A 23250-nucleotide genomic window follows, 5' to 3' on the forward strand; every position below is an offset into this window, starting at 1 on the left:
GGGGATGAACAATAACAATATGGCTTTGTGGATTCAGATGTGGGAGAAATGTAAACACTCCAAGCCACGAGGACGCCGGTATATGCAGTAATGTCTCTGGAAGGAGCTGAAATTTGAAGACGTAGCTTCAAAGTGTCGGGGGTATATATGGGTGCAGAGCTGCTTGCATAGCCCACGACCCCTCTGTGGGATTCCTAGGCAATGCATTGTCCAAGTACGCCGTCTAAATCATTTCCCATGACTTGGAGGTTTAGCCAGTGAATTACAGAGCAACAAAAGTGGCCCCCCTTCCACACATGTTTCAAAATGGAGAGAGGTGTATTTATTCATGTTCAGCACATATAGAATTTGTACTCATCAGCCCAACTGAAGCGTGTCAAAGTGAGGAATGATGTCAAGGAAATCTAAAAGAACGAGGAAACAGTTGCAGCAGATTGTTATTGGAGAGCATCAAAATGAGCAAATTCCCTGACCGGGAATCGAACCCGGGCCGCGGCGGTGAGAGCGCCGAATCCTAGACACTAGACCATCAGGGAGAGTCAAGAGAAGAAAGAACGAGAATGAAAACAATATAACCCAGTAGTCAGGCTCCCACAAGTTTGGTAGTTACACCTCGTTATTTCGCATTGGAAAGCAGCCCGGCTTGAGTCTTTGAGTAGTTGTGGCCGAGTGGTCAAGGCGATGGACTCGAAATCCATTGGGGTTTCCCCGCGCAGGTTCGAATCCTGCCAGCTACGTATCCCTCCCTTTTGGCCTTTTCTTCCCAGTGTTCCAGTGATAATGGGTTTCTCCAGGGAGATAACGCATGCAGACATTCCCAACGCTCCTGAATTCCTAGCCAATGCATTGTCCAAGTAGGCCTTCTAAATCATTTCCCATGACTTGGAGGTTTAGTCAATGAATTACAGCAAAACCCCTCAAAACTGTCAATCCATCAGCCGGGTCTGTATGCAAGTTGGGATCCTCCGTTTTTATACCAGCTGCTACATTGGCAACTGTACGTTGTTCTTTAAAATGTGATGGGGAGCAACAAAAGCAGGCCCCCTTCTATACATCTTTCAACATTGAGAGAGGTGTATTTATTCATCTTCAGTTCATATAGAATTTGTACTTATCAGCCCATCTGAAGTGTGTCAAAGTGTGGAATGATGTGATGGAGATCTAAAAGCACAAGGAAACAGTTGCAGGAGATTGTTATTGGAGAGCATCAATGTGATCTAATTCCCTGACCGGGAATCGAACCCGGGCCGCGGCGGTGAGAGCGCCGAATCCTAGCCACTAGACCATCAGGGAGAGTCAAGACGGGAAGGAGCGAGAATGAAAACTATATAACCCAGTAGTCAGGCTCCCACAAATTTGGTCGTTACACCTCGTTATTTCGCATTGGAAAGCAGCAGAGGCTTGCTGCCGGTCACCATTCCCTGAGCGAGACTCCTAGCCGCTACAGTATAGGGGGTCTCAGGTCCAACTTTGGTATTCACAAAATGTATAATACAACGATTGCACTTTTGAAAGGTTAAATATTGTTGTCAAATTCATTGGCCTCTCTATAAAACAAGTCTGTTATCTCATTTGAATTCCATTTTCAGTGCAACAGCAACTTTAGTAATAATTCCTAATAATTATTGCGCCTCCTGTAAATGAAAAAAAAAATGGTTGACAGCTCCTTTTGTTTCGACCCATGTTCTGTAAATAAGTCTACCCTCTGTTTAGGTCAAGATTTCTAATGTGGAGCTTCCTTGACGCTCCCTGACATTGTGGCCGATGTGTGATTTACGCTGTCAAAGTTCAGTCATCCCAGGAAAGCAGCCCACCTCCAATCTTTGAGTAGTTGTGGCCGAGTGGTCAAGGCGATGGACTTGAAATCCATTGGGGTTTCCCCGCGCAGGTTCGAATCCTGTCAGCTACGTACGCCTCCCTTTTGGCCCTTTCTTCCCAGTGTTCCAGTGATAATGGGTTTCTCCAAGGAGATAACACGTGCAGACATTTCCAACGCACCTGAGCTGAATTAAGCGGCAAAAACAAATAATGTTCCTGATGGACTTTAGCAGCAAGGTCTGTGACTATTGATCTCGTATTATTTGAGTTTTCTGTGCAACAGCTAAGTAAATATAGATTGATGACAATTTTGGCTCCTGTTGTGATCCAAACGAGCGGTTGACCTGCTCCTTATGTCGCAGTCTCTTTTGACTGATGCCATGTAAAAAACTTGGCGCATTCTTTCGGCCAAGAGTTCACATGTGGACTGTCTTTGACGGTGCTTGACGTCATCCCCGCTTAGAGGCTTCATATGTCAACGTCCAACTGTTCCGGGACAGCATCCTATGTTCCCGTTGGATGCAGTTTGGTCCCCGTGCTCAACCCCATAGACTCGACGTGCACTGGAGATTACCAGCGCAGGTTCACATCCTGTTACTACGTAAGCCTTAACTTTGACCCTTTTTTCCCATTGTTCAAGTGGAAGGTGGGATTTGCTTCCTAAGGGGAGGTGTTACACACAGGCATTCACGTAGCGCATGGTCTGAAAGTATGGGGTCAAATGGCAGAGTTTGGGGATGAACAATAACAATATGGCTTTGTGGATTCAGATGTGGGAGAAATGTAAACACTCCAAGCCACGAGGACGCCGGTAAATGCAGTAATGTCTCTGGAAGGAGCTGACATTTGAAGACGTAGCTTCAAAGTGTCGGGGGTATATATGGGTGCAGAGCTGCTTGCATAGCCCACGACCCCTCTGTGGGATTCCTAGGCAATGCATTGTCCAAGTAGGCCGTCTAAATCATTTCCCATGACTTGGAGGTTTAGCCAGTGAATTACAGAGCAACAAAAGTGGCCCCCCTTCCACACATGTTTCAAAATTGAGAGAGGTGAATTTATTCATGTTCAGTACATATAGAATTTGTACTCATCAGCCCAACTGAAGCGTGTCAAAGTGAGGAATGATGTCAAGGAAATCTAAAAGAACGAGGAAACAGTTGCAGGAGATTGTTATTGGAGGGCATCAAAATGAGCGAATTCCCTGACCGGGAATCGAACCCGGGCCGCGGCGGTGAGAGCGCCGAATCCTAGCCACTAGACCATCAGGGAGAGTCAAGAGGAGAAAGAACGAGAATGAAAACAATATAACCCAGTAGTCAGGCTCCCACAAGTTTGGTCGTTACACCTCGTTATTTCGAATTGGAAAGCAGCCCGGCTTGAGTCTTTGAGTAGTTGTGGCCGAGTGGTCAAGGCGATGGACTCGAAATCCATTGGGGTTTCCCCGTGCAGGTTGGAATCCTGCCAGCTACGTATCCCTCCCTTTTGGCCCTTTCTTCCCAGTGTTCCAGTGATAATGGGTTTCTCCAGGGAGATAACGCATGCAGACATTCCCAACGCTCCTGAATTCCTAGCCAATGCATTGTCCAAGTAGGCCTTCTAAATCATTTCCCATGACTTGGAGGTTTAGTCAATGAATTACAGCAAAACCCCTCAAAACTGTCAATCCATCAGCCGGGTCTGTATGCAAGTTGGGATCCTCCGTTTTTATACCAGCTGCTACATTGGCAACTGTACGTTGTTCTTTAAAATGTGATGGGGAGCAACAAAAGCGGGCCCCCTTCTATACATCTTTCAACATTGAGAGAGGTGTATTTATTCATCTTCAGTTCATATAGAATTTGTACTTATCAGCCCAACTGAAATGTGTCAAAGTGTGGAATGATGTGATGGAGATCTAAAAGCACAAGGAAACAGTTGCAGCAAAACCCCTCAAAACTGTCAATCCATCAGCCGGGTCTGTATGCAAGTTGGGATCCTCCGTTTTTATACCAGCTGCTACATTGGCAACTGTACGTTGTTCTTTAAAATGTGATGGGGATTGTTGTGATCCAAACGCTCGTTTGGATCACAACAGGAGCCAAAATTGTCATCAATCTATATTTACTTAGCTGTTGCACAGAAAACTCAAATAATACGAGATCAATAGTCACAGGCCTTGCTGCTAAAGTCCATCTGGAACATTATTTGTTTTTGCCGCTTAATTCAGCTCAGGTGCGTTGGAAATGTCTGCACGTGTTATCTCCCTGGAGAAACCCATTATCACTGGAACACTGGCGCAGGTTCACATCCTGTTACTACGTAAGCCTTAACTTTGACCCTTTTTTCCCATTGTTCAAGTGGAAGGTGGGATTTGCTTCCTAAGGGGAGGTGTTACACACAGGCATTCACGTAGCGCATGGTCTGAAAGTATGGGGTCAAATGGCAGAGTTTGGGGATGAACAATAACAATATGGCTTTGTGGATTCAGATTGTGGGAGAAATGTAAACACTCCAAGCCACGAGGACGCCGGTAAATGCAGTAATGTCTCTGGAAGGAGCTGACATTTGAAGACGTAGCTTCAAAGTGTCGGGGGTATATATGGGTGCAGAGCTGCTTGCATAGCCCACGGTCAGCATTCCCTGAGCGAGACTCCTAGCCGCTACAGTATAGGGGGTCTCAGGTCCAACTTTGGTATTCACAAAATGTATAATACAACGATTGCACTTTTGAAAGGTTAAATATTGTTGTCAAATTCATTGGCCTCTCTATAAAACAAGTCCGTTATCTCATTTGAATTCCATTTTCAGTGCAACAGCAACTTTAGTAATAATTCCTAATAATTATTGCGCCTCCTGTAAATGAAAAAAAAATGGTTGACAGCTCCTTTTGTTTCGACCCATGTTCTGTAAATAAGTCTACCCTCTGTTTAGGTCAAGATTTCTAATGTGGAGCTTCCTAGACGCTCCCTGACATTGTGGCCGATGTGTGATTTACGCTGTCAAAGTTCAGTCATCCCAGGAAAGCAGCCCACCTCCAATCTTTGAGTAGTTGTGACCGAGTGGTCAAGGCGATGGACTTGAAATCCATTGGGGTTTCCCCGCGCAGGCTAGAATCCTGTCAGCTACGTACGCCTCCCTTTTGGCCCTTTCTTCCCAGTGTTCCAGTGATAATGGGTTTCTCCAGGGAGATAACACGTGCAGACATTTCCAACGCACCTGAGCTGAATTAAGCGGCAAAAACAAATAATGTTCCTGATGGACTTTAGCAGCAAGGCCTGTGACTATTGATCTCGTATTATTTGAGTTTTCTGTGCAACAGCTAAGTAAATATAGATTGATGACAATTTTGGCTCCTGTTGTGATCCAAACGAGCGGTTGACCTGCTCCTTATGTCGCAGTCTCTTTTGACTGATGCCATGTAAAAAACTTGGCGCGTGCTTTCTAGAGGCCAAGAGTTCACCAGCGCAGGTTCACATCCTGTTACTACGTAAGCCTTAACTTTGACCCTTTTTTCCCATTGTTCAAGTGGAAGGTGGGATTTGCTTCCTAAGGGGAGGTGTTACACACAGGCATTCACCTAGCGCATGGTCTGAAAGTATGGGGTCAAATGGCAGAGTTTGGGGATGAACAATAACAATATGGCTTTGTGGATTCAGATGTGGGAGAAATGTAAACACTCCAAGCCACGAGGACGCCGGTATATGCAGTAATGTCTCTGGAAGGAGCTGAAATTTGAAGACGTAGCTTCAAAGTGTCGGGGGTATATATGGGTGCAGAGCTGCTTGCATAGCCCACGACCCCTCTGTGGGATTCCTAGGCAATGCATTGTCCAAGTACGCCGTCTAAATCATTTCCCATGACTTGGAGGTTTAGCCAGTGAATTACAGAGCAACAAAAGTGGCCCCCCTTCCACACATGTTTCAAAATGGAGAGAGGTGTATTTATTCATGTTCAGCACATATAGAATTTGTACTCATCAGCCCAACTGAAGCGTGTCAAAGTGAGGAATGATGTCAAGGAAATCTAAAAGAACGAGGAAACAGTTGCAGCAGATTGTTATTGGAGAGCATCAAAATGAGCAAATTCCCTGACCGGGAATCGAACCCGGGCCGCGGCGGTGAGAGCGCCGAATCCTAGCCACTAGACCATCAGGGAGAGTCAAGAGAAGAAAGAACGAGAATGAAAACAATATAACCCAGTAGTCAGGCTCCCACAAGTTTGGTAGTTACACCTCGTTATTTCGCATTGGAAAGCAGCCCGGCTTGAGTCTTTGAGTAGTTGTGGCCGAGTGGTCAAGGCGATGGACTCGAAATCCATTGGGGTTTCCCCGCGCAGGTTCGAATCCTGCCAGCTACGTATCCCTCCCTTTTGGCCTTTTCTTCCCAGTGTTCCAGTGATAATGGGTTTCTCCAGGGAGATAACGCATGCAGACATTCCCAACGCTCCTGAATTCCTAGCCAATGCATTGTCCAAGTAGGCCTTCTAAATCATTTCCCATGACTTGGAGGTTTAGTCAATGAATTACAGCAAAACCCCTCAAAACTGTCAATCCATCAGCCGGGTCTGTATGCAAGTTGGGATCCTCCGTTTTTATACCAGCTGCTACATTGGCAACTGTACGTTGTTCTTTAAAATGTGATGGGGAGCAACAAAAGCAGGCCCCCTTCTATACATCTTTCAACATTGAGAGAGGTGTATTTATTCATCTTCAGTTCATATAGAATTTGTACTTATCAGCCCATCTGAAGTGTGTCAAAGTGTGGAATGATGTGATGGAGATCTAAAAGCACAAGGAAACAGTTGCAGGAGATTGTTATTGGAGAGCATCAATGTGATCTAATTCCCTGACCGGGAATCGAACCCGGGCCGCGGCGGTGAGAGCGCCGAATCCTAGCCACTAGACCATCAGGGAGAGTCAAGACGGGAAGGAGCGAGAATGAAAACTATATAACCCAGTAGTCAGGCTCCCACAAATTTGGTCGTTACACCTCGTTATTTCGCATTGGAAAGCAGCAGAGGCTTGCTGCCGGTCACCATTCCCTGAGCGAGACTCCTAGCCGCTACAGTATAGGGGGTCTCAGGTCCAACTTTGGTATTCACAAAATGTATAATACAACGATTGCACTTTTGAAAGGTTAAATATTGTTGTCAAATTCATTGGCCTCTCTATAAAACAAGTCTGTTATCTCATTTGAATTCCATTTTCAGTGCAACAGCAACTTTAGTAATAATTCCTAATAATTATTGCGCCTCTTGTAAATGAAAAAAAAAATGGTTGACAGCTCCTTTTGTTTCGACCCATGTTCTGTAAATAAGTCTACCCTCTGTTTAGGTCAAGATTTCTAATGTGGAGCTTCCTTGACGCTCCCTGACATTGTGGCCGATGTGTGATTTACGCTGTCAAAGTTCAGTCATCCCAGGAAAGCAGCCCACCTCCAATCTTTGAGTAGTTGTGGCCGAGTGGTCAAGGCGATGGACTTGAAATCCATTGGGGTTTCCCCGCGCAGGTTCGAATCCTGTCAGCTACGTACGCCTCCCTTTTGGCCCTTTCTTCCCAGTGTTCCAGTGATAATGGGTTTCTCCAAGGAGATAACACGTGCAGACATTTCCAACGCACCTGAGCTGAATTAAGCGGCAAAAACAAATAATGTTCCTGATGGACTTTAGCAGCAAGGTCTGTGACTATTGATCTCGTATTATTTGAGTTTTCTGTGCAACAGCTAAGTAAATATAGATTGATGACAATTTTGGCTCCTGTTGTGATCCAAACGAGCGGTTGACCTGCTCCTTATGTCGCAGTCTCTTTTGACTGATGCCATGTAAAAAACTTGGCGCATTCTTTCGGCCAAGAGTTCACATGTGGACTGTCTTTGACGGTGCTTGACGTCATCCCCGCTTAGAGGCTTCATATGTCAACGTCCAACTGTTCCGGGACAGCATCCTATGTTCCCGTTGGATGCAGTTTGGTCCCCGTGCTCAACCCCATAGACTCGACGTGCACTGGAGATTACCAGCGCAGGTTCACATCCTGTTACTACGTAAGCCTTAACTTTGACCCTTTTTTCCCATTGTTCAAGTGGAAGGTGGGATTTGCTTCCTAAGGGGAGGTGTTACACACAGGCATTCACGTAGCGCATGGTCTGAAAGTATGGGGTCAAATGGCAGAGTTTGGGGATGAACAATAACAATATGGCTTTGTGGATTCAGATGTGGGAGAAATGTAAACACTCCAAGCCACGAGGACGCCGGTAAATGCAGTAATGTCTCTGGAAGGAGCTGACATTTGAAGACGTAGCTTCAAAGTGTCGGGGGTATATATGGGTGCAGAGCTGCTTGCATAGCCCACGACCCCTCTGTGGGATTCCTAGGCAATGCATTGTCCAAGTAGGCCGTCTAAATCATTTCCCATGACTTGGAGGTTTAGCCAGTGAATTACAGAGCAACAAAAGTGGCCCCCCTTCCACACATGTTTCAAAATTGAGAGAGGTGAATTTATTCATGTTCAGTACATATAGAATTTGTACTCATCAGCCCAACTGAAGCGTGTCAAAGTGAGGAATGATGTCAAGGAAATCTAAAAGAACGAGGAAACAGTTGCAGGAGATTGTTATTGGAGGGCATCAAAATGAGCGAATTCCCTGACCGGGAATCGAACCCGGGCCGCGGCGGTGAGAGCGCCGAATCCTAGCCACTAGACCATCAGGGAGAGTCAAGAGGAGAAAGAACGAGAATGAAAACAATATAACCCAGTAGTCAGGCTCCCACAAGTTTGGTCGTTACACCTCGTTATTTCGAATTGGAAAGCAGCCCGGCTTGAGTCTTTGAGTAGTTGTGGCCGAGTGGTCAAGGCGATGGACTCGAAATCCATTGGGGTTTCCCCGTGCAGGTTGGAATCCTGCCAGCTACGTATCCCTCCCTTTTGGCCCTTTCTTCCCAGTGTTCCAGTGATAATGGGTTTCTCCAGGGAGATAACGCATGCAGACATTCCCAACGCTCCTGAATTCCTAGCCAATGCATTGTCCAAGTAGGCCTTCTAAATCATTTCCCATGACTTGGAGGTTTAGTCAATGAATTACAGCAAAACCCCTCAAAACTGTCAATCCATCAGCCGGGTCTGTATGCAAGTTGGGATCCTCCGTTTTTATACCAGCTGCTACATTGGCAACTGTACGTTGTTCTTTAAAATGTGATGGGGAGCAACAAAAGCGGGCCCCCTTCTATACATCTTTCAACATTGAGAGAGGTGTATTTATTCATCTTCAGTTCATATAGAATTTGTACTTATCAGCCCAACTGAAATGTGTCAAAGTGTGGAATGATGTGATGGAGATCTAAAAGCACAAGGAAACAGTTGCAGCAAAACCCCTCAAAACTGTCAATCCATCAGCCGGGTCTGTATGCAAGTTGGGATCCTCCGTTTTTATACCAGCTGCTACATTGGCAACTGTACGTTGTTCTTTAAAATGTGATGGGGATTGTTGTGATCCAAACGCTCGTTTGGATCACAACAGGAGCCAAAATTGTCATCAATCTATATTTACTTAGCTGTTGCACAGAAAACTCAAATAATACGAGATCAATAGTCACAGGCCTTGCTGCTAAAGTCCATCTGGAACATTATTTGTTTTTGCCGCTTAATTCAGCTCAGGTGCGTTGGAAATGTCTGCACGTGTTATCTCCCTGGAGAAACCCATTATCACTGGAACACTGGCGCAGGTTCACATCCTGTTACTACGTAAGCCTTAACTTTGACCCTTTTTTCCCATTGTTCAAGTGGAAGGTGGGATTTGCTTCCTAAGGGGAGGTGTTACACACAGGCATTCACGTAGCGCATGGTCTGAAAGTATGGGGTCAAATGGCAGAGTTTGGGGATGAACAATAACAATATGGCTTTGTGGATTCAGATTGTGGGAGAAATGTAAACACTCCAAGCCACGAGGACGCCGGTAAATGCAGTAATGTCTCTGGAAGGAGCTGACATTTGAAGACGTAGCTTCAAAGTGTCGGGGGTATATATGGGTGCAGAGCTGCTTGCATAGCCCACGGTCAGCATTCCCTGAGCGAGACTCCTAGCCGCTACAGTATAGGGGGTCTCAGGTCCAACTTTGGTATTCACAAAATGTATAATACAACGATTGCACTTTTGAAAGGTTAAATATTGTTGTCAAATTCATTGGCCTCTCTATAAAACAAGTCCGTTATCTCATTTGAATTCCATTTTCAGTGCAACAGCAACTTTAGTAATAATTCCTAATAATTATTGCGCCTCCTGTAAATGAAAAAAAAAATGGTTGACAGCTCCTTTTGTTTCGACCCATGTTCTGTAAATAAGTCTACCCTCTGTTTAGGTCAAGATTTCTAATGTGGCCAGTGAATTACAGAGCAACAAAAGTGGCCCCCCTTCCACACATGTTTCAAAATTGAGAGAGGTGAATTTATTCATGTTCAGTACATATAGAATTTGTACTCATCAGCCCAACTGAAGCGTGTCAAAGTGAGGAATGATGTCAAGGAAATCTAAAAGAACGAGGAAACAGTTGCAGGAGATTGTTATTGGAGGGCATCAAAATGAGCGAATTCCCTGACCGGGAATCGAACCCGGGCCGCGGCGGTGAGAGCGCCGAATCCTAGCCACTAGACCATCAGGGAGAGTCAAGAGGAGAAAGAACGAGAATGAAAACAATATAACCCAGTAGTCAGGCTCCCACAAGTTTGGTCGTTACACCTCGTTATTTCGAATTGGAAAGCAGCCCGGCTTGAGTCTTTGAGTAGTTGTGGCCGAGTGGTCAAGGCGATGGACTCGAAATCCATTGGGGTTTCCCCGTGCAGGTTGGAATCCTGCCAGCTACGTATCCCTCCCTTTTGGCCCTTTCTTCCCAGTGTTCCAGTGATAATGGGTTTCTCCAGGGAGATAACGCATGCAGACATTCCCAACGCTCCTGAATTCCTAGCCAATGCATTGTCCAAGTAGGCCTTCTAAATCATTTCCCATGACTTGGAGGTTTAGTCAATGAATTACAGCAAAACCCCTCAAAACTGTCAATCCATCAGCCGGGTCTGTATGCAAGTTGGGATCCTCCGTTTTTATACCAGCTGCTACATTGGCAACTGTACGTTGTTCTTTAAAATGTGATGGGGAGCAACAAAAGCGGGCCCCCTTCTATACATCTTTCAACATTGAGAGAGGTGTATTTATTCATCTTCAGTTCATATAGAATTTGTACTTATCAGCCCAACTGAAATGTGTCAAAGTGTGGAATGATGTGATGGAGATCTAAAAGCACAAGGAAACAGTTGCAGCAAAACCCCTCAAAACTGTCAATCCATCAGCCGGGTCTGTATGCAAGTTGGGATCCTCCGTTTTTATACCAGCTGCTACATTGGCAACTGTACGTTGTTCTTTAAAATGTGATGGGGATTGTTGTGATCCAAACGCTCGTTTGGATCACAACAGGAGCCAAAATTGTCATCAATCTATATTTACTTAGCTGTTGCACAGAAAACTCAAATAATACGAGATCAATAGTCACAGGCCTTGCTGCTAAAGTCCATCTGGAACATTATTTGTTTTTGCCGCTTAATTCAGCTCAGGTGCGTTGGAAATGTCTGCACGTGTTATCTCCCTGGAGAAACCCATTATCACTGGAACACTGGCGCAGGTTCACATCCTGTTACTACGTAAGCCTTAACTTTGACCCTTTTTTCCCATTGTTCAAGTGGAAGGTGGGATTTGCTTCCTAAGGGGAGGTGTTACACACAGGCATTCACGTAGCGCATGGTCTGAAAGTATGGGGTCAAATGGCAGAGTTTGGGGATGAACAATAACAATATGGCTTTGTGGATTCAGATTGTGGGAGAAATGTAAACACTCCAAGCCACGAGGACGCCGGTAAATGCAGTAATGTCTCTGGAAGGAGCTGACATTTGAAGACGTAGCTTCAAAGTGTCGGGGGTATATATGGGTGCAGAGCTGCTTGCATAGCCCACGGTCAGCATTCCCTGAGCGAGACTCCTAGCCGCTACAGTATAGGGGGTCTCAGGTCCAACTTTGGTATTCACAAAATGTATAATACAACGATTGCACTTTTGAAAGGTTAAATATTGTTGTCAAATTCATTGGCCTCTCTATAAAACAAGTCCGTTATCTCATTTGAATTCCATTTTCAGTGCAACAGCAACTTTAGTAATAATTCCTAATAATTATTGCGCCTCCTGTAAATGAAAAAAAAATGGTTGACAGCTCCTTTTGTTTCGACCCATGTTCTGTAAATAAGTCTACCCTCTGTTTAGGTCAAGATTTCTAATGTGGAGCTTCCTAGACGCTCCCTGACATTGTGGCCGATGTGTGATTTACGCTGTCAAAGTTCAGTCATCCCAGGAAAGCAGCCCACCTCCAATCTTTGAGTAGTTGTGACCGAGTGGTCAAGGCGATGGACTTGAAATCCATTGGGGTTTCCCCGCGCAGGCTAGAATCCTGTCAGCTACGTACGCCTCCCTTTTGGCCCTTTCTTCCCAGTGTTCCAGTGATAATGGGTTTCTCCAGGGAGATAACACGTGCAGACATTTCCAACGCACCTGAGCTGAATTAAGCGGCAAAAACAAATAATGTTCCTGATGGACTTTAGCAGCAAGGCCTGTGACTATTGATCTCGTATTATTTGAGTTTTCTGTGCAACAGCTAAGTAAATATAGATTGATGACAATTTTGGCTCCTGTTGTGATCCAAACGAGCGGTTGACCTGCTCCTTATGTCGCAGTCTCTTTTGACTGATGCCATGTAAAAAACTTGGCGCGTGCTTTCTAGAGGCCAAGAGTTCACCAGCGCAGGTTCACATCCTGTTACTACGTAAGCCTTAACTTTGACCCTTTTTTCCCATTGTTCAAGTGGAAGGTGGGATTTGCTTCCTAAGGGGAGGTGTTACACACAGGCATTCACCTAGCGCATGGTCTGAAAGTATGGGGTCAAATGGCAGAGTTTGGGGATGAACAATAACAATATGGCTTTGTGGATTCAGATGTGGGAGAAATGTAAACACTCCAAGCCACGAGGACGCCGGTATATGCAGTAATGTCTCTGGAAGGAGCTGAAATTTGAAGACGTAGCTTCAAAGTGTCGGGGGTATATATGGGTGCAGAGCTGCTTGCATAGCCCACGACCCCTCTGTGGGATTCCTAGGCAATGCATTGTCCAAGTACGCCGTCTAAATCATTTCCCATGACTTGGAGGTTTAGCCAGTGAATTACAGAGCAACAAAAGTGGCCCCCCTTCCACACATGTTTCAAAATGGAGAGAGGTGTATTTATTCATGTTCAGCACATATAGAATTTGTACTCATCAGCCCAACTGAAGCGTGTCAAAGTGAGGAATGATGTCAAGGAAATCTAAAAGAACGAGGAAACAGTTGCAGCAGATTGTTATTGGAGAGCATCAAAATGAGCAAATTCCCTGACCGGGAATCGAACCCGGGCCGCGGCGGTGAGAGCGCCGAATCCTAGCCACTAGACCATCAGGGAGAGTCAAGAGAAGAAAGAACGAGAATGAAAACAATATAACCCAGTAGTCAGGCTCCCACAAGTTTGGTAGTTACACCTCGTTATTTCGCATTGGAAAGCAGCCCGGCTTGAGTCTTTGAGTAGTTGTGGCCGAGTGGTCAAGGCGATGGACTCGAAATCCATTGGGGTTTCCCCGCGCAGGTTCGAATCCTGCCAGCTACGTATCCCTCCCTTTTGGCCTTTTCTTCCCAGTGTTCCAGTGATAATGGGTTTCTCCAGGGAGATAACGCATGCAGACATTCCCAACGCTCCTGAATTCCTAGCCAATGCATTGTCCAAGTAGGCCTTCTAAATCATTTCCCATGACTTGGAGGTTTAGTCAATGAATTACAGCAAAACCCCTCAAAACTGTCAATCCATCAGCCGGGTCTGTATGCAAGTTGGGATCCTCCGTTTTTATACCAGCTGCTACATTGGCAACTGTACGTTGTTCTTTAAAATGTGATGGGGAGCAACAAAAGCAGGCCCCCTTCTATACATCTTTCAACATTGAGAGAGGTGTATTTATTCATCTTCAGTTCATATAGAATTTGTACTTATCAGCCCATCTGAAGTGTGTCAAAGTGTGGAATGATGTGATGGAGATCTAAAAGCACAAGGAAACAGTTGCAGGAGATTGTTATTGGAGAGCATCAATGTGATCTAATTCCCTGACCGGGAATCGAACCCGGGCCGCGGCGGTGAGAGCGCCGAATCCTAGCCACTAGACCATCAGGGAGAGTCAAGACGGGAAGGAGCGAGAATGAAAACTATATAACCCAGTAGTCAGGCTCCCACAAATTTGGTTGTTACACCTCGTTATTTCGCATTGGAAAGCAGCAGAGGCTTGCTGCCGGTCACCATTCCCTGAGCGAGACTCCTAGCCGCTACAGTATAGGGGGTCTCAGGTCCAACTTTGGTATTCACAAAATGTATAATACAACGATTGCACTTTTGAAAGGTTAAATATTGTTGTCAAATTCATTGGCCTCTCTATAAAACAAGTCTGTTATCTCATTTGAATTCCATTTTCAGTGCAACAGCAACTTTAGTAATAATTCCTAATAATTATTGCGCCTCCTGTAAATGAAAAAAAAAATGGTTGACAGCTCCTTTTGTTTCGACCCATGTTCTGTAAATAAGTCTACCCTCTGTTTAGGTCAAGATTTCTAATGTGGAGCTTCCTTGACGCTACCTGACATTGTGGCCGATGTGTGATTTACGCTGTCAAAGTTCAGTCATCCCAGGAAAGCAGCCCACCTCCAATCTTTGAGTAGTTGTGGCCGAGTGGTCAAGGCGATGGACTTGAAATCCATTGGGGTTTCCCCGCGCAGGTTCGAATCCTGTCAGTTACGTACGCCTCCCTTTTGGCCCTTTCTTCCCAGTGTTCCAGTGATAATGGGTTTCTCCAAGGAGATAACACGTGCAGACATTTCCAACGCACCTGAGCTGAATTAAGCGGCAAAAACAAATAATGTTCCTGATGGACTTTAGCAGCAAGGTCTGTGACTATTGATCTCGTATTATTTGAGTTTTCTGTGCAACAGCTAAGTAAATATAGATTGATGACAATTTTGGCTCCTGTTGTGATCCAAACGAGCGGTTGACCTGCTCCTTATGTCGCAGTCTCTTTTGACTGATGCCATGTAAAAAACTTGGCGCATTCTTTCGGCCAAGAGTTCACATGTGGACTGTCTTTGACGGTGCTTGACGTCATCCCCGCTTAGAGGCTTCATATGTCAACGTCCAACTGTTCCGGGACAGCATCCTATGTTCCCGTTGGATGCAGTTTGGTCCCCGTGCTCAACCCCATAGACTCGACGTGCACTGGAGATTACCAGCGCAGGTTCACATCCTGTTACTACGTAAGCCTTAACTTTGACCCTTTTTTCCCATTGTTCAAGTGGAAGGTGGGATTTGCTTCCTAAGGGGAGGTGTTACACACAGGCATTCACGTAGCGCATGGTCTGAAAGTATGGGGTCAAATGGCAGAGTTTGGGGATGAACAATAACAATATGGCTTTGTGGATTCAGATGTGGGAGAAATGTAAACACTCCAAGCCACGAGGACGCCGGTAAATGCAGTAATGTCTCTGGAAGGAGCTGACATTTGAAGACGTAGCTTCAAAGTGTCGGGGGTATATATGGGTGCAGAGCTGCTTGCATAGCCCACGACCCCTCTGTGGGATTCCTAGGCAATGCATTGTCCAAGTAGGCCGTCTAAATCATTTCCCATGACTTGGAGGTTTAGCCAGTGAATTACAGAGCAACAAAAGTGGCCCCCCTTCCACACATGTTTCAAAATTGAGAGAGGTGAATTTATTCATGTTCAGTACATATAGAATTTGTACTCATCAGCCCAACTGAAGCGTGTCAAAGTGAGGAATGATGTCAAGGAAATCTAAAAGAACGAGGAAACAGTTGCAGGAGATTGTTATTGGAGGGCATCAAAATGAGCAAATTCTCTGACGGGGAATCGAACCCCGGCCGCGGCAGTGAGAGCGCCGAATCCTAGCCACTAGACCATCAGGGAGAGTCAAGAGGAGAAAGAACGAGAATGAAAACAATATAACCCAGTAGTCAGGTGCTTGACGTCATCCCTGCTTAGAGGCTTCATATGTCAACGTCCAACTGTTCCGGGACAGCATCCTATGTTCCCGTTGGATGCAGTTTGGTCCCCGTGCTCAACCCCATAGACTCGACGTGCACTGGAGATTACCAGCGCAGGTTCACATCCTGTTACTACGTAAGCCTTAACTTTGACCCTTTTTTCCCATTGTTCAAGTGGAAGGTGGGATTTGCTTCCTAAGGGGAGGTGTTACACACAGGCATTCACGTAGCGCATGGTCTGAAAGTATGGGGTCAAATGGCAGAGTTTGGGGATGAACAATAACAATATGGCTTTGTGGATTCAGATGTGGGAGAAATGTAAACACTCCAAGCCACGAGGACGCCGGTAAATGCAGTAATGTCTCTGGAAGGAGCTGACATTTGAAGACGTAGCTTCAAAGTGTCGGGGGTATATATGGGTGCAGAGCTGCTTGAATAGCCCACGACCCCTCTGTGGGATTCCTAGGCAATGCATTGTCCAAGTAGGCCGTCTAAATCATTTCCCATGACTTGGAGGTTTAGCCAGTGAATTACAGAGCAACAAAAGTGGCCCCCCTTCCACACATGTTTCAAAATGGAGAGAGGTGTATTTATTCATGTTCAGCACATATAGAATTTGTACTCATCAGCCCAACTGAAGCGTGTCAAAGTGAGGAATGATGTCAAGGAAATCTAAAAGAACGAGGAAACAGTTGCAGGAGATTGTTTTTGGAGAGCATCAAAATGAGCAACTTCCCTGACCGGGAATCGAATCCTGGCCGCGGCGGTGAGAGCGCCGAATCCTAGCCACTAGACCATCAGGGAGAGTCAAGAGAAGAAACAACGAGAATGAAAACAATATAACCCAGTAGTCAGGCTCCCACAAGTTTGGTCGTTACACCTCGTTATTTCGCATTGGAAAGCAGCCCGGCTTGAGTCTTTGAGTAGTTGTGGCCGAGTGGTCAAGGCGATGGACTCGAAATCCATTGGGGTTTCCCCGCACATGTTGGAATCCTGCCAGCTACGTATCCCTCCCTTTTGGCCCTTTCTTCCCAGTGTTCCAGTGATAATGGGTTTCTCCAGGGATATAACGCATGCAGACATTCCCAATGCTCCTGAATTCTTAGCCAATGCATTGTCCAAGTAGGCCTTCTAAATCATTTCCCATGACTTGGAGGTTTAGTCAATGAATTACAGCAAAACCCCTCAAAACTGTCAATCCATCAGCCGGGTCTGTATGCAAGTTGGGATCCTCCGTTTTTATACCAGCTGCTACATTGGCAACTGTACGTTGTTCTTTAAAATGTGATGGGGAGCAACAAAAGCGGGCCCCCTTCTATACATCTTTCAACATTGAGAGAGGTGTATTTATTCATCTTCAGTTCATATAGAATTTGTACTTATCAGCCAAACTGAAGTGTGTCAAAGTGTGGAATGATGTGATGGAGATCTAAAAGCACAAGGAAACAGTTGCAGGAGATTGTTATTGGAGAGCATCAATGTGATCTAATTCCCTGACCGGGAATCGAACCCGGGCCGCGGCGGTGAAAGCGCCAAATCCTAGCCACTAGACCACCAGGGAGTCGAGAGTCAACAGTTCAGGGTCCCAGAGCTTGGAAAAAGGAAAAATCACACTACCCTTAAAACAACTAAATCACCCTTAAAGAGACAGATTCCTGGGCCAAAGACAGCTGCCACTCACTGTCCATGGAGACTCAGCTTAGTGGCTCATGACCTCCCATCGTGCGAGACGGAGACAAAAATGCTCCAACGACGGGACAGGGAGAATTTAAGCAAAGCTGAAGCTTATGGAAATATGCCGGAATGGTGTTCAGCAAGAGCCGGAGGAGAGTCGATCGGGAGCGTGTCCAATCCTGCTGACATCAAAGCACTGTCGGTTTGCAGATCCACATGAATATTTAACGAATCAAAGAACAAGTTGATGCCGTCGTCTCGGTTTCCTGATTGTGTACTTTTCTTGTTTAACACTACGTATCGTAAGTTACCTGGACAATAACTCAATTTGCATAAACTAATGGCCGACATCGTCGGTTTAGCAGAATATACAACCCTCCAGTCACAGAAACGCATGTCAATAGACCTACTCAACATAACACACCAAAAGTGAATAAAACTTTTACACACTGGAGTTGTAGAACAATGGTAAAAAATGTCATGTCTATGCTGATGGGGAACTTTAGGCTCTCCACCACTCTCCCTGACGAGAACATCGTTCTTAAACAGGTGCGCGAGCAAAGGAAGGGCGGATCTTTAAAACAAAGACATTTTTTTGTGAACATCACAATCTAAAATGACCCTCCTATGACGTCATTAGCAGAAGGCAGCAAGAGAAGAGCGTTCCCTGAGGAGGGGTGTCAAACCCGGGCCGCGGCGTGTGAGAGCGCCGAATCCTAGCCACTAGACGATCTGGAAGGTATTGCCTGTTACACAGGAGGTCACAAAAGTGAATATTTTTTTTATACCGTGGCTCAAATTTGGCTTTTCACATTCATACTGTGACGTCCTTCAGTCCTTGTTCTTTCCAGACGCACACAGTTCTCATTTAAGCCACCTAGGCTGAAACTACCAATATGTTTCTTGAAAGTCCATAAACCTTGGTGATCTCTTGGACCTCCCCTAACTACGCTTTCCCTTCCCCCATGTACACATTGTGGAAAATGTTGAGACCAAGGAGTGTCCTCTGCGCGTTGGTGGTATAGTGGTTGAGCATAGCTGCTTCCCAAGCAGTTGACCTGGGTTCGATTCCCGGCCAATGCATTGCGTGGTGGGCCTTTTGGTATGAGGAATTACTTGGAATAATGTAGCTTTTCTTCCCATAACACCTACCACTGTGGCCTCGAAGGCTCAGAAACTGCAACTCCACGCGTGGTGCTCTCTCCCACAGTAGTGCTAATGAATGTGGCTGCTTGCCTTTTGCTGCCAATCCACAGAAAATACGGGTTCGCCTACAATGCCTGTTACTCTAATTTGAGGAGAGTGTTGATCCACGTTCTGTGCGCAAATAGGACCAGGGAATTTGGCTGTGGAGGTGATCCTTTGAAAAAAGGCAAAGAAGCGTTCCTGGGTCTTTACCCGTTTCAGGCAGCGTCAAAAGCAAGTTCCCTGACCTGGAATCGAACCCGGGCCGCGGCGGTGAAAGCGCCGAATCCTAGCCACTAGACAACCAGGGAGTCGAGAGTCAACAGTTCAGGGTCCAAGAGCTTGGAAAAAGGAAAAATCACACTACCCTTAAAACAACTAAATCACCCTTAAAGAGACAGATTCCTGGGCCAAAGACAGCTGCCTCTCACTGTCCATGGAGACTCAGCTTAGTGGCTCATGACCTCCCATCGTGCGAGACGGAGACAAAAATACTCCAACGACGGGACAGGGAGAATTTAAGCAAAGCTGAAGCTTATGGAAATATGCCGGAATGGTGTTCAGCAAGAGCCGGAGGAGAGTCGATCGGGAGCGTGTCCCATCCTGCTGACATCACAGCAGTGTCGGTTTGCAGATCCACATGAATATTTAACGAATCAAAGAACAAGTTGATGCCGTCGTCTCGGTTTCCTGATTGTTTACTTTTCTTGTTTAACACTACGTATCGTAAGTTACCTGGACAATAACTCAATTTGCATAAACTAATGGCCGACATCGTCGGTTTGGCAGAATACAACCCTCCAGTCACAGAAACGCATGTCAATAGACCTACTCAACATAACACACCAAAAGTGAATAAAACTTTTACACACTGGAGTCGTAGAACAATGGTAAAAAATGTCATGTCTGCTGATGGGGAACTTTAGGCTCTCCACCACTCTCCCTGACGAGAACATCGTTCTTAAACAGGTGCGCGAGCAAAGGAAGGGCGGATCTTTAAAACAAAGAGATTTTTTTGTGAACATCACAATCTAAAATGACCCTCCTGCGACGTCATTAGCAGAAGGCAGCAAGAGAAGAGCGTTCCCTGAGGAGGGGTGTCAAACCCGGGCCGCGGCGTGTGAGAGCGCCGAATCCTACCCACTAGACGATCTGGAAGGTATTGCCTGTTACACAAGAGGTCACAAAAGTGAATATTATTTTTATACCGTGGCTCAAATTTGGCTTTTCACATTCATACTGTGACGTCCTTCAGTCCTTGTTCTTTCCAGACGCACTCAGTTCTCATTTAAGCCACCTAGGCTGAAACTACCAATATGTTTCTTGAAAGTCCATAAACCTTGGTGATCTCTTGGACCTCCCCTAACTACGCTTTCCCTTCCCCCATGTACACATTGTGGAAAATGTTGAGACCAAGAAGTGCCCTCTGCGCGTTGGTGGTATAGTGGTTGAGCATAGCTGCTTCCCAAGCAGTTGACCCGGGTTCGATTCCCGGCCAATGCATTGCGTGGCGGACTTTTTGGTATGAGGAATTACTTGGGATAATGTAGCTTTCCTTCCCATAACACCTACCACTGTGGCCTCGAAGGCTCAGAAACTGCAACTGCACGCGTGGTGCTCTCTCCCAAAGTTGTGCTAATGAATGTGGCTGCTTGCCTTTTGCTGCCAATCCACAGAAAATACGGGTTCGCCTACAATGCCTGTTACTCTAATTTGAGGAGAGCGTTGATCCACGTTCTGTGCGCAAATAGGACCAGGGAATTTGGCTGTGGAGGTGATCCTTTGAAAAAAGGCAAAGAAGCGTTCCTGGGTCTTTACCCGTTTCAGGCAGCGTCAAAAGCAAGTTCTCTGACCGGGAATCGAACCCGGGCCGCGGCGGTGAAAGCACCGAATCCTAGCCACTACACCACCAGGGAGTCCAGAGTCAACAGTTCAGGGTCCTAGAGCTTGGAAAAAGGAAAAATCACACTACCCTTAAAACAACTAAATCACCCTTAAAGAGACAGATTCCTGGGCCAAAGACAGCTGCCACTCACTGTCCATGGAGACTCAGCTTAGAGGCTCATGACCTCCCATCGTGCGAGACGGAGACAAAAATACTCCAACGACGGGACAGGGAGAATTTAAGCAAAGCTGAAGCTTATGGAAATATGCCGGAATGGTGTTCAGCAAGAGCCGGAGGAGAGTCGATCGGGAGCGTGTCCCATCCTGCTGACATCAAAGCACTGTCGGTTTGCAGATCCACATGAATATTCAACGAATCAAAGAACAAGTTGATGCCGTCGTCTCGGTTTCCTGATTGTGTACTTTTCTTGTTTAACACTACGTATCGTAAGTTACCTGGACAATAACTCAATTTGCATAAACTAATGGCCGACATCGTCGGTTTGGCAGAATACAACCCTCCAGTCACAGAAACGCATGTCAATAGACCTACTCAACATAACACACCAAAAGTGAATAAAACTTTTACACACTGGAGTTGTAGAACAATGGTAAAAAATGTCATGTCTATGCTGATGGGGAACTTTAGGCTCTCCACCACTCTCCCTGACGAGAACATCGTTCTTAAACAGGTGCGCGAGCAAAGGAAGGGCGGATCTTTAAAACAAAGACATTTTTTTGTGAACATCACAATCTAAAATGACCCTCCTGCGACGTCATTAGCAGAAGGCAGCAAGAGAAGAGCGTTCCCTGAGGAGGGGTGTCAAACCCGGGCCGCGGCGTGTGAGAGCGCCGAATCCTAGCCACTAGACGATCTGGAAGGTATTGCCTGTTACACAGGAGGTCACAAAAGTGAATATTATTTTTATACCGTGGCTCAAATTTGGCTTTTCACATTCATACTGTGACGTCCTTCAGTCCTTGTTCTTTCCAGACGCACACAGTTCTCATTTAAGCCACCTAGGCTGAAACTACCAATATGTTTCTTGAAAGTCCATAAACCTTGGTGATCTCTTGGACCTCCCCTAACTACGCTTTCCCTTCCCCCATGTACACATTGTGGAAAATGTTGAGACCAAGGAGTGTCCTCTGCGCGTTGGTGGTATAGTGGTTGAGCATAGCTGCTTCCCAAGCAGTTGACCTGGGTTCGATTCCCGGCCAATGCATTGCGTGGTGGGCCTTTTGGTATGAGGAATTACTTGGAATAATGTAGCTTTTCTTCCCATAACACCTACCACTGTGGCCTCGAAGGCTCAGAAACTGCAACTCCACGCGTGGTGCTCTCTCCCACAGTAGTGCTAATGAATGTGGCTGCTTGCCTTTTGCTGCCAATCCACAGAAAATACGGGTTCGCCTACAATGCCTGTTACTCTAATTTGAGGAGAGTGTTGATCCACGTTCTGTGCGCAAATAGGACCAGGGAATTTGGCTGTGGAGGTGATCCTTTGAAAAAAGGCAAAGAAGCGTTCCTGGGTCTTTACCCGTTTCAGGCAGCGTCAAAAGCAAGTTCCCTGACCTGGAATCGAACCCGGGCCGCGGCGGTGAAAGCGCCGAATCCTAGCCACTAGACAACCAGGGAGTCGAGAGTCAACAGTTCAGGGTCCAAGAGCTTGGAAAAAGGAAAAATCACACTACCCTTAAAACAACTAAATCACCCTTAAAGAGACAGATTCCTGGGCCAAAGACAGCTGCCTCTCACTGTCCATGGAGACTCAGCTTAGTGGCTCATGACCTCCCATCGTGCGAGACGGAGACAAAAATACTCCAACGACGGGACAGGGAGAATTTAAGCAAAGCTGAAGCTTATGGAAATATGCCGGAATGGTGTTCAGCAAGAGCCGGAGGAGAGTCGATCGGGAGCGTGTCCCATCCTGCTGACATCACAGCAGTGTCGGTTTGCAGATCCACATGAATATTTAACGAATCAAAGAACAAGTTGATGCCGTCGTCTCGGTTTCCTGATTGTTTACTTTTCTTGTTTAACACTACGTATCGTAAGTTACCTGGACAATAACTCAATTTGCATAAACTAATGGCCGACATCGTCGGTTTGGCAGAATACAACCCTCCAGTCACAGAAACGCATGTCAATAGACCTACTCAACATAACACACCAAAAGTGAATAAAACTTTTACACACTGGAGTCGTAGAACAATGGTAAAAAATGTCATGTCTGCTGATGGGGAACTTTAGGCTCTCCACCACTCTCCCTGACGAGAACATCGTTCTTAAACAGGTGCGCGAGCAAAGGAAGGGCGGATCTTTAAAACAAAGAGATTTTTTTGTGAACATCACAATCTAAAATGACCCTCCTGCGACGTCATTAGCAGAAGGCAGCAAGAGAAGAGCGTTCCCTGAGGAGGGGTGTCAAACCCGGGCCGCGGCGTGTGAGAGCGCCGAATCCTACCCACTAGACGATCTGGAAGGTATTGCCTGTTACACAAGAGGTCACAAAAGTGAATATTATTTTTATACCGTGGCTCAAATTTGGCTTTTCACATTCATAC

At 46.0% G+C, this 23250-nt stretch overlaps 25 non-coding genes across 25 annotated transcripts; 15 read left to right on the plus strand and 10 right to left on the minus strand.

Moving 5' to 3' along the window:
* Positions 1 to 464: 464 nt before the first annotated feature.
* On the minus strand, positions 465 to 536 carry trnae-cuc (transfer RNA glutamic acid (anticodon CUC)). Its single transcript has one exon. It is a non-coding gene; the product is annotated as a tRNA-Glu (tRNA).
* Positions 537 to 655: 119 nt separating this feature from the next.
* trnas-cga (transfer RNA serine (anticodon CGA)) lies at positions 656 to 737 on the plus strand. The gene has a single exon. It is a non-coding gene; the product is annotated as a tRNA-Ser (tRNA).
* A 484-nt stretch (positions 738 to 1221) lies between these two features.
* On the minus strand, positions 1222 to 1293 carry trnae-cuc (transfer RNA glutamic acid (anticodon CUC)). Its single transcript has one exon. It is a non-coding gene; the product is annotated as a tRNA-Glu (tRNA).
* A 534-nt stretch (positions 1294 to 1827) lies between these two features.
* trnas-uga (transfer RNA serine (anticodon UGA)) lies at positions 1828 to 1909 on the plus strand. Its single transcript has one exon. It is a non-coding gene; the product is annotated as a tRNA-Ser (tRNA).
* Positions 1910 to 3015: 1106 nt separating this feature from the next.
* trnae-cuc (transfer RNA glutamic acid (anticodon CUC)) lies at positions 3016 to 3087 on the minus strand. Its single transcript has one exon. It is a non-coding gene; the product is annotated as a tRNA-Glu (tRNA).
* Positions 3088 to 3206: 119 nt separating this feature from the next.
* Positions 3207 to 3288, plus strand: trnas-cga (transfer RNA serine (anticodon CGA)). The gene has a single exon. It is a non-coding gene; the product is annotated as a tRNA-Ser (tRNA).
* A 1554-nt stretch (positions 3289 to 4842) lies between these two features.
* On the plus strand, positions 4843 to 4924 carry trnas-uga (transfer RNA serine (anticodon UGA)). The gene has a single exon. It is a non-coding gene; the product is annotated as a tRNA-Ser (tRNA).
* A 956-nt stretch (positions 4925 to 5880) lies between these two features.
* Positions 5881 to 5952, minus strand: trnae-cuc (transfer RNA glutamic acid (anticodon CUC)). Its single transcript has one exon. It is a non-coding gene; the product is annotated as a tRNA-Glu (tRNA).
* A 119-nt stretch (positions 5953 to 6071) lies between these two features.
* Positions 6072 to 6153, plus strand: trnas-cga (transfer RNA serine (anticodon CGA)). Its single transcript has one exon. It is a non-coding gene; the product is annotated as a tRNA-Ser (tRNA).
* Positions 6154 to 6637: 484 nt separating this feature from the next.
* trnae-cuc (transfer RNA glutamic acid (anticodon CUC)) lies at positions 6638 to 6709 on the minus strand. The gene has a single exon. It is a non-coding gene; the product is annotated as a tRNA-Glu (tRNA).
* Positions 6710 to 7243: 534 nt separating this feature from the next.
* On the plus strand, positions 7244 to 7325 carry trnas-uga (transfer RNA serine (anticodon UGA)). The gene has a single exon. It is a non-coding gene; the product is annotated as a tRNA-Ser (tRNA).
* Positions 7326 to 8431: 1106 nt separating this feature from the next.
* On the minus strand, positions 8432 to 8503 carry trnae-cuc (transfer RNA glutamic acid (anticodon CUC)). Its single transcript has one exon. It is a non-coding gene; the product is annotated as a tRNA-Glu (tRNA).
* Positions 8504 to 8622: 119 nt separating this feature from the next.
* Positions 8623 to 8704, plus strand: trnas-cga (transfer RNA serine (anticodon CGA)). Its single transcript has one exon. It is a non-coding gene; the product is annotated as a tRNA-Ser (tRNA).
* A 1670-nt stretch (positions 8705 to 10374) lies between these two features.
* Positions 10375 to 10446, minus strand: trnae-cuc (transfer RNA glutamic acid (anticodon CUC)). The gene has a single exon. It is a non-coding gene; the product is annotated as a tRNA-Glu (tRNA).
* A 119-nt stretch (positions 10447 to 10565) lies between these two features.
* trnas-cga (transfer RNA serine (anticodon CGA)) lies at positions 10566 to 10647 on the plus strand. Its single transcript has one exon. It is a non-coding gene; the product is annotated as a tRNA-Ser (tRNA).
* A 1554-nt stretch (positions 10648 to 12201) lies between these two features.
* trnas-uga (transfer RNA serine (anticodon UGA)) lies at positions 12202 to 12283 on the plus strand. The gene has a single exon. It is a non-coding gene; the product is annotated as a tRNA-Ser (tRNA).
* A 956-nt stretch (positions 12284 to 13239) lies between these two features.
* trnae-cuc (transfer RNA glutamic acid (anticodon CUC)) lies at positions 13240 to 13311 on the minus strand. The gene has a single exon. It is a non-coding gene; the product is annotated as a tRNA-Glu (tRNA).
* Positions 13312 to 13430: 119 nt separating this feature from the next.
* trnas-cga (transfer RNA serine (anticodon CGA)) lies at positions 13431 to 13512 on the plus strand. The gene has a single exon. It is a non-coding gene; the product is annotated as a tRNA-Ser (tRNA).
* A 484-nt stretch (positions 13513 to 13996) lies between these two features.
* On the minus strand, positions 13997 to 14068 carry trnae-cuc (transfer RNA glutamic acid (anticodon CUC)). The gene has a single exon. It is a non-coding gene; the product is annotated as a tRNA-Glu (tRNA).
* Positions 14069 to 14602: 534 nt separating this feature from the next.
* trnas-uga (transfer RNA serine (anticodon UGA)) lies at positions 14603 to 14684 on the plus strand. The gene has a single exon. It is a non-coding gene; the product is annotated as a tRNA-Ser (tRNA).
* A 2178-nt stretch (positions 14685 to 16862) lies between these two features.
* On the plus strand, positions 16863 to 16944 carry trnas-cga (transfer RNA serine (anticodon CGA)). Its single transcript has one exon. It is a non-coding gene; the product is annotated as a tRNA-Ser (tRNA).
* A 484-nt stretch (positions 16945 to 17428) lies between these two features.
* Positions 17429 to 17500, minus strand: trnae-uuc (transfer RNA glutamic acid (anticodon UUC)). The gene has a single exon. It is a non-coding gene; the product is annotated as a tRNA-Glu (tRNA).
* Positions 17501 to 18623: 1123 nt separating this feature from the next.
* trnag-ccc (transfer RNA glycine (anticodon CCC)) lies at positions 18624 to 18696 on the plus strand. The gene has a single exon. It is a non-coding gene; the product is annotated as a tRNA-Gly (tRNA).
* Positions 18697 to 20228: 1532 nt separating this feature from the next.
* Positions 20229 to 20301, plus strand: trnag-ccc (transfer RNA glycine (anticodon CCC)). The gene has a single exon. It is a non-coding gene; the product is annotated as a tRNA-Gly (tRNA).
* Positions 20302 to 21835: 1534 nt separating this feature from the next.
* On the plus strand, positions 21836 to 21908 carry trnag-ccc (transfer RNA glycine (anticodon CCC)). Its single transcript has one exon. It is a non-coding gene; the product is annotated as a tRNA-Gly (tRNA).
* The last annotated feature ends 1342 nt before the right edge of the window (positions 21909 to 23250 follow it).

The sequence above is a fragment of the Channa argus genome, unplaced genomic scaffold (assembly GCF_033026475.1).
Source record: "Channa argus isolate prfri unplaced genomic scaffold, Channa argus male v1.0 Contig038, whole genome shotgun sequence".
Lineage (NCBI taxonomy): Eukaryota > Metazoa > Chordata > Actinopteri > Anabantiformes > Channidae > Channa > Channa argus.